We start from the raw sequence: 8225 nt of genomic DNA on the forward strand, positions 1-8225 counted from the left end.
TCAGGCACCGGTGGAGCGGACTGCTCTGGCTCCGGAGTGGAGCCGCTGACCGAGCTGGACTGGACCCCGGTGGAGTGGACTGCTCTGGCTCCGGAGTGGAGCAGCTGACCGGAGCTGGATCAGGCACCGGTGTAGCGGACTGCTCTGGCTCCGGACTGGAGCAGCTGACCGGAGCTGGATCAGGCACCGGTGGAGCGGACTGCTCTGGCTCCGGACTGGAGCTGCTGACTGGTGCCGGACCAGGCACCGGTGGAACGGGCACGGGCAGTGCCGGACTGGACACACTCACCACTGGTCTGGTGCGAGGAGCAGGCACGGGCCGAACCGGACTAGGAACATGCACCACTGGCTTGGTGCGAGGAGCAGGAACAGGCCGGGCCGGACTGGCAACCCGCACCACTGGCTTGGTGCGAGGAGCAGGAACAGGCCGGGCCGGGCTGGCGACACGCACCACTGGCTTGGTGCGAGGAGCAGGAACAGGCCGGGCCGGGCTGGCGACGGGCACCACTGGCTTGGTGCGAGGAGCAGGAACAGGCCGGGCCGGACTGTACAATGTTTCCTCCGACACATTGGTGCGGCTGGCTTCCAGGTTAAGCGAGGAGTGTGTCAATAAGCAGTGTGGATTGGCAGGGTCGTGTTTCGGAGGACGCATGGCTTTCGACCTTTGCCTCTCCAGAGTCCGTACGAGAGTTGCAGCGATGGGACAAGTCTGTAACTACCAATTGGATATCACGAAAAAGGGGTAAAAAGTACACACAAAACAAAAAGTGTATTGTTTTTGCGGACTGTAGTGTTTTTGCAGACATTACTGTAGTATTTACTACAATGATATTTTTGCGGATAATACTGTAGTATTTACAATAGCATTCTAGAGTATACTACAACATTCTATAGTAAGTACTACACATGATCGAGGGATACTACAGTGTGTAGCAAGAGCGAAATTGTGGTGTAGATATTGGGGGGGACAAACAGTAGATGGAGTTCCAGGGGGTCCTCCCCCGAAAATCGTTTTGACATTTTTCCTGCAATTCTACACAGTTTGACATGATTTATGATGCCTCTTGATGGATATTTTGAGGGGTATATGGAGGGGTATGTTGAAAACACAGTGTTAGTGGAACGATAAGTGGAATGACCACCAACCAGTGGTGGAAAAAGTACACAATTGTCATATTTGAGTAAAAGTAAAGATACCTTAATAGAAAATTACTAAAGTAAAAGTGAAAGTCACCCAGTAAAATACTACTAAAAGTATTTGGTTTTAAATATACATAAGTATCAAAAGTAAATGTAATTGCTAAAACATACTTAAGTATCAAAAGTCAAAGTCAAAGTATAAATAATTTCAAATTCCTTATATTACGATAACCAGATGGCACTATTCTTTTATTTTTATTTTTTTACGGATGGCCAGGGGCACACTCCATCACTCAGACATAATTTACAAATGAAGCATTTCGGTTTAGTGAGTCCGCCAGATCAGGGGCAATAGATGTTATCTTGATAAGTGTGTGAATTGGACCATTTTCTTGTCCTGCTAAGCATTCAAAGTGTAACAAGTACTTTTGGGTGTCAGGGAAAATGTATGGAGTAAAAAGTATATTATCTTTAAAGGATTTTTACTTAAGTACTTTACACCATATTCTGTTAACTCATACCCAAATAATGTTGTTGACTCATACTATACTTGTATTTGTGGCCAAAACATAAATTGGAGAAAAATCCCATAAATAAACCCACCAAACTTGTATCTCAAACAGACCGTTTCCAAAATGCTTGCTATCTCCTCACAGAGGATGATGTCTTCCTCCTGAGGACGATGAGCTGGCCAATCAACGGTCTACTCGCATTAATATTTTTTATGACCGGTATACAGTATGCCCACACCATTCTGTTGTTGGGGAATGCCCTCACCACTCCAACACAGAAAAACAGCTTTTTAACATACTTAAAGGAATATTCCACCCAAAAAATATATTTTGATATTTGTTTAATTAGTCCATTGTTGATATAGTCCCACATCTTTTTTGCATGTCAGCAATCAAGTTTTCAAGATATATAACTTTCACAATAGAGAAATAGAGCCGGTATGATGCAAAATGCAGCATTATGTGATGCAAATGCATCATACCAGCTGTATTTCTGTATTTTGAAAGTTATATATCTTGAAAACTTGATTGCTGACATGCAAAACTTTTAAGGACTATATCAACAATGGACTAATGAACCAAATATCAAAAGATAATTTTTGCGTGGAATTTTCCTTTAATTAAAATGTTTCGGATGGAAAACTATTTCACTCATTTTGTAATTAATTATAAGTCATATTTCAAAGTAATCTGTAAACACTGGACAGTGCTTACCGTTCTCAGCGTCCATCCAAAAATAAATCTGGTGAAATGACGTCAACACATACTGGAGGAGTTACTGGCTAGCTAGAAGTGGCTGGTTTAGCTGAACTGGCAACTGAGAAAGAGGAGGAATGCACGTTTTTCGTGCCCAAAGTCAACCTTTAAAGCTCATTTCCTGCAATTCTACACATTTTGCCATTGCCTATGACCTGTTCTAATGCTATCTGGGAGATCCCTGACCTCCAGGGACTTTTTATTTAATTAATAAATTATTGTCCCCCAACCCCGTGGCAATTTCACCTATGGTGTGTAGTATATTATTCTACAGTATACTACAGTTAACTATAGAATTCTATAGTAAGCACTGTAGTATTCTATAGTAAATTGTAATATTTCTTCATGTGGGCTAAGACAAAGAGATCAATACCCACATTGTATCAGCACTAAAATGTGCCAGAGCAGGTTTTAAAGATGGGAGTGATAGAAAATTAAGAGTAAAAGCTAGGGAAAACCAGAACAGTCCGCAACAGCACATTACGAAAAACACCACAAGTGACTTTCAACCACCAGTTTCAACCAGCAGAAACTAGCTTTTATAGTACAATAAACAGATTAGATCTATGCTGAGAGGAAAACAAGAGGTGGAAAAAACTCCCCCTACTTTATAAGGTGCTGTTTTTCCACACAAAGCCACTGCGAAGCCATTGGATCTTTTCCAGCCCAGCTCAACATCATTAAAGTAATCTAAATGAGGCTGAAGAGTTCACATTGTGAGTTGGGATTTTTATTGTCTTTAGTTAATTATTGATACCCATCCTGTTAATCAATATCTACATGTAACTACATTAAAGACCTGAGCATGGCTCCAGGATGAGAGGTGGAGCACCAAGCAATACCTGTGTTATTAGTTTTACCTCTGAGAGACTGACACAGTGCTATAATAAAGACAACCAAACAAACTAAGGTGAATTGCTGCTCTTATTTGCGATAAATACAGCAATGATTATTATAATGTCAGACGTGTCTAGGAAATTAAAGACGTGTCTAGGAAATTAATAATTAACATCTTTACCTGGGAAACACCCTAATTACAGTGGGGGAAAAAAGTATTTAGTCAGCCACCAATTGTGCAAGTTCTCCCACTTAAATAGATGAGAGAGGCCTGTAATTTTCATCATAGGTACACGTCAACTATGACAGACAAAATGAGGGGAAAAAATCCAGAAAATCACATTGTAGGATTTTTAATGAATTTATTTGCAAATTATGGTGGAAAATAAGTATTTGGTCAATAACAAAAGTTTCTCAATACTTTGTTATATACCCTTTGTTGGCAATGACACAGGTCAAACGTTTTCTGTAAGTCTTCACAAGGTTTTCACACACTGTTGCTGGTATTTTGGCCCATTCCTCCATGCAGATCTCCTCTAGAGCAGTGATGTTTTGGGGCTGTCGCTGGGCAACACGGACTTTCAACTCCCTCCAAAGATTTTCTATGGGGTTGAGATCTGGAGACTGGCTAGGCCACTCCAGGACCTTGAAATGCTTCTTACGAAGCCACTCCTTCGTTGCCCGGGCAGTGTGTTTGGGATCATTGTCATGCTGAAAGACCCAGCCACGTTTCATCTTCAATGCCCTTGCTGATGGAAGGAGGTTTTCACTCAAAATCTCACGATACATGGCCCCATTCATTCTTTCCTTTACACGGATCAGTCGTCCTGGTACCTTCGCAGAAAAACAGCCCCAAAGCATGATGTTTCCACCCCCATGCTTCACAGTGGGTATGGTGTTCTTTGGAGGCAACTCGGCATTCTTTGTCCTCCAAACAACGCGAGTTGAGTTTTTACCAAAAAGTTATATTTTGGTTTCATCTGACCATATGACATTCTCCCAATCCTCTTCTGGATCATCCAAATGCACTCTAGCAAACTTCAGACGGGCCTGGACATGTACTGGCTTAAGCAGGGGGACACGTCTGGCACTGCAGGATTTGAGTCCCTGGCGGCGTAGTGTGTTACTGATGGTAGGCTTTGTTACTTTGGTCCCAGCTCTCTGCAGGTCATTCACTAGGTCCCCGCGTGTGGTTCTGGGATTTTTGCTCACCGTTCTTGTGATCATTTTGACCCCACGGTGTGAGATCTTGCGTGGAGCCCCAGATCGAGGGAGATTATCAGTGGTCTTGTATGTCTTCCATTTCCTAATAATTGCTCCCACAGTTGATTTCTTCAAACCAAGCTGCTTACCTATTGCAGATTCAGTCTTCCCAGCCTGGTGCAGGTCTACAATTTTGTTTCTGGTGTCCTTTGACAGCTCTTTGGTCTTGGCCATAGTGGAGTTTGGAGTGTGACTGTTTGAGGTTGTGGACAGGTGTCTTTTATACTGATAACAAGTTCAAACAGGTGCCATTAATACAGGTAATGAATGGAGGACAGATGAGCCTCTTAAAGAAGAAGTTACAGGTCTGTGAGAGCCAGAAATCTTGCTTGTTTGTAGGTGACCAAATACTATTTTCCACCATAATTTGCAAATAAATTCATTAAAAATCCTACAATGTGATTTTCTGGAGAAAAAAAATCTCAATTTGTCTGTCATAGTTGACGTGTACCTGTGATGAAAATTACAGGCCTCTCTCATCTTTTTAAGTGGGAGAACTTGCACAATTGGTGGCTGACTAAATACTTTTTTCCTCCCACTGTATAACTGAATAACAGAATATTGACAGAAACAACAACTGTTACTTTGTGTTTTTATTAAGGAATACAGATTTAATATTTAAATTAGTGGCATGGTAACAACAGAAAAGGACAATGGAAGGTCTAGAAAAAAATTACAATAGATTATTATTGCCATCACATTGTCATTGCAGTGCAGCAGGTATAGTGGTCAGTCAGTGTATGTGGGGCCTTCCTCCCAAGTTCCAGGCCGTCTTGTGCCAGCGGATGTTATTACTGAGTAATAACACAAGTGTGTATAAGAGTTAATAGGGTGGGGATGGAAGAGGAGGGTACTACTGGTGATCGCCATGGCAGCATCATAAAAACATCACATCATCTTCCTGTTTTACCGTAACTGCTTTAGCCAGTGTCTCAGTGCAAGATAGACAAACAGACATAGTTGCTCCATTGTCATGACACGCATTGTGCAATATTACCTATATCTGTTACTTAACCACAAGACATTCTGTATAATATAGTCCATAATCATAAAACATATTTACTCAAACTTCCACAATTGTGTACAAATTTCAAACAAGTCAAAGCGGTAAACAATCTTCCAAAACTAAGAAATAAAAAAAGTCAAACGTGAGCTTTCCCTAGGTTTAAACCACTGAGTTGTCACACACCCTTGTGGGTGTCATTGAATTAAATGGTTTAGTCCTTGGGTAAGGTCAGAGCTCACAAGGCATCTTAAAATGTATCATAATTTAGGCCGTCTCAGAGCTTTGTGCATGTATCCTCCATTGAACAAAATACTGCAAATCAAATAAACAACCTCAAAATACTCATCAAAATCACATCTCACAATAATAATTATCAAACATAGGCTGGATTTAAAATAGCATAGCTAGTATAGTGGTACTGGTCCATATTAAACAATCAGGGGTTTTACACTTGTATTTGTAAACCAAGAGAGAAGGACAGCAAGCAGACATTTCTGATAGCAATTTGCACTCCTTTACATCCTTTAATTTAGCATGTCTAGCTTAATATGTGTACAGTACTTTACAGACAAATAAAGATATTGATTTTCTGGGTCATATCATGCACATGAACGTATGCAGGACTAAGCTATGTTGTGGAATGTGTGGGAAACCCCAAATTGTTTTGAAATGGAATTGTGAAAAACTTCAGCATAGGTTTGGATGTTGCAACAAAAAAAGTCAAAAACAATCTCCAACAATATTGATGATAAAAAAACTATTTTTTCAAACACATTTTCCTGGCCGAGATAGGACCAACGCTAAGGCAAGTCTTAGACAGCTTGCATTTTATACATTCTTCGATATAGCCTTTACACAGATAAATATACACAGTATGTATTACATAACATATTCCTTCATGTTCAATATATTTCATCTGTTCTCTTTGTGGTGGAATCAGATGAGGTCAATTTCAGTTCAGTCAAATCTGGATGTGAATCAAAATTCTAATTCAATGAAAAAATCCTAATTGAAAATAAATTGCACTTCAACTTTTTCACTGGAATTTCAATGATCTCCTAAATTGAAATGTAATTGACTACCAAATAATGATTAAGTGCAGTATGTTATACAAAGACATTTCCATTTATTTTATTGTGTATGCTAACCACTATTACAATCACATAACCATATTATATGAGAATAAAACCCAAGTACAGTGAGGGAAAAAAGTATTTGATCCCCTGCTGATTTTGTACGTTTGCCCACTGACAAAGAAATGATCAGTCTATAATTTTTATGGTAGGTTTATCTGAACAGTGAGAGACAGAATAACAACAAAAGAATCCAGAAAAACGCATGTCAAAAATGTTATAAATTGATTTGCATTTTAATGAGGGAAATAAGTATGACCCCCTCTCAATCAGAAAGAACACCATCCCCACCGTCAAACATGGAGGTGGAAACATTATGCTTTGGGGGTGTTTTTCTGCTAAGGGGACAGGACAACTTCACCGCATCAAAGGGACGATGGACGGGGCCATGTACCGTCAAATCTTGGGTGAGAACCTCCTTCCCTCAGCCAGGGCATTGAAAATGTGGATGGATGGATATATATCGTGGATGGCTATTCCAGCATGACAATGACCCAAAACACACGGCCAAGGCAACAAAGGAGTGGCTCAAGAAGAAGCACATTAAGGTCCTGGAGTGGCCTAGTCAGTCTCCAGACCTTAATCCCATAGAAAATATGTGGAGGGAGCTGAAGGTTCGAGTTGCCAAACGTCAGCCTCGAAACCTTAATGACTTGGAGAAGATCTGCAAAGAGGAGTGGGACAAAATCCCTCCTGAGATGTGTGCAAACCTGGTGGCCAACTACAAGAAACGTCTGACCTCTGATTGCCAACAAGGGTTTTGCCACAAAGTACTAAGTCATGTTTTGCAGAGGGGTCAAATACTTATTTCCCTCATTAAAATGCTAATCAATTTATAACATTTTTGACATGCGTTTTTTTCTGGATTTTTTTTGTTGTTATTCTGTCTCTCACTGTTAAAAATAAACCTACCATTACATTTATAGACTGATCATTTCTTTGTCAGTGGGCAAACGTACAAAATCAGCAGGGGATCAAATACTTTTTTCCCTCACTGTAGCTTAAAAACTAAATTAAAAGATACACTTTTCGTTCAAGTTTTTCCAATGTGTGTGTTGTGTGATAAGCTAAAGATATTCTTCAAACACACTCAGTTGCTTTAGTCATCATTAAACATTTTCAAGGGGAAATATTTTCAACGATCGCCCTAATACGTTACCCTTTCTTGTCTTTTTGACGACAGAATGTGAGTGATCTATTCACGTCCTTGTTTACCTCGTCTAAGCCAATGTGATTTATTTTGACAAAGGAAATAGTGGTGAAATTAAAAATTGTCAAATAGGGGGTGTTTATATTTGTCGTTTCACACATGTACAAGTGTGTAACCTGTACAGTGTGTGGTGAAATGGATGTGCCATATTGCATATCCCACTCCCCCTGAGACACCCTCGGAGAGTGGGGTGACGGTTTGTGTGCCAGATTAATTTCAACAGTAAGTCGTTTAAAACACTAAACTTTTCAAGTGTTCCTGGCTATAAGCCCAGATATTTCCTATATTAAAACCTACATTCTCAGTGTAGTAATATAAGGCATCCGTTTGTAAGTCCCTTCCTACCTACAGTGAGGGAAAAAAGTATT

This window comes from Coregonus clupeaformis, chromosome 33 (genome assembly GCF_020615455.1).
Source record: "Coregonus clupeaformis isolate EN_2021a chromosome 33, ASM2061545v1, whole genome shotgun sequence".
In the NCBI taxonomy this organism is placed as follows: Eukaryota; Metazoa; Chordata; class Actinopteri; order Salmoniformes; family Salmonidae; genus Coregonus; species Coregonus clupeaformis.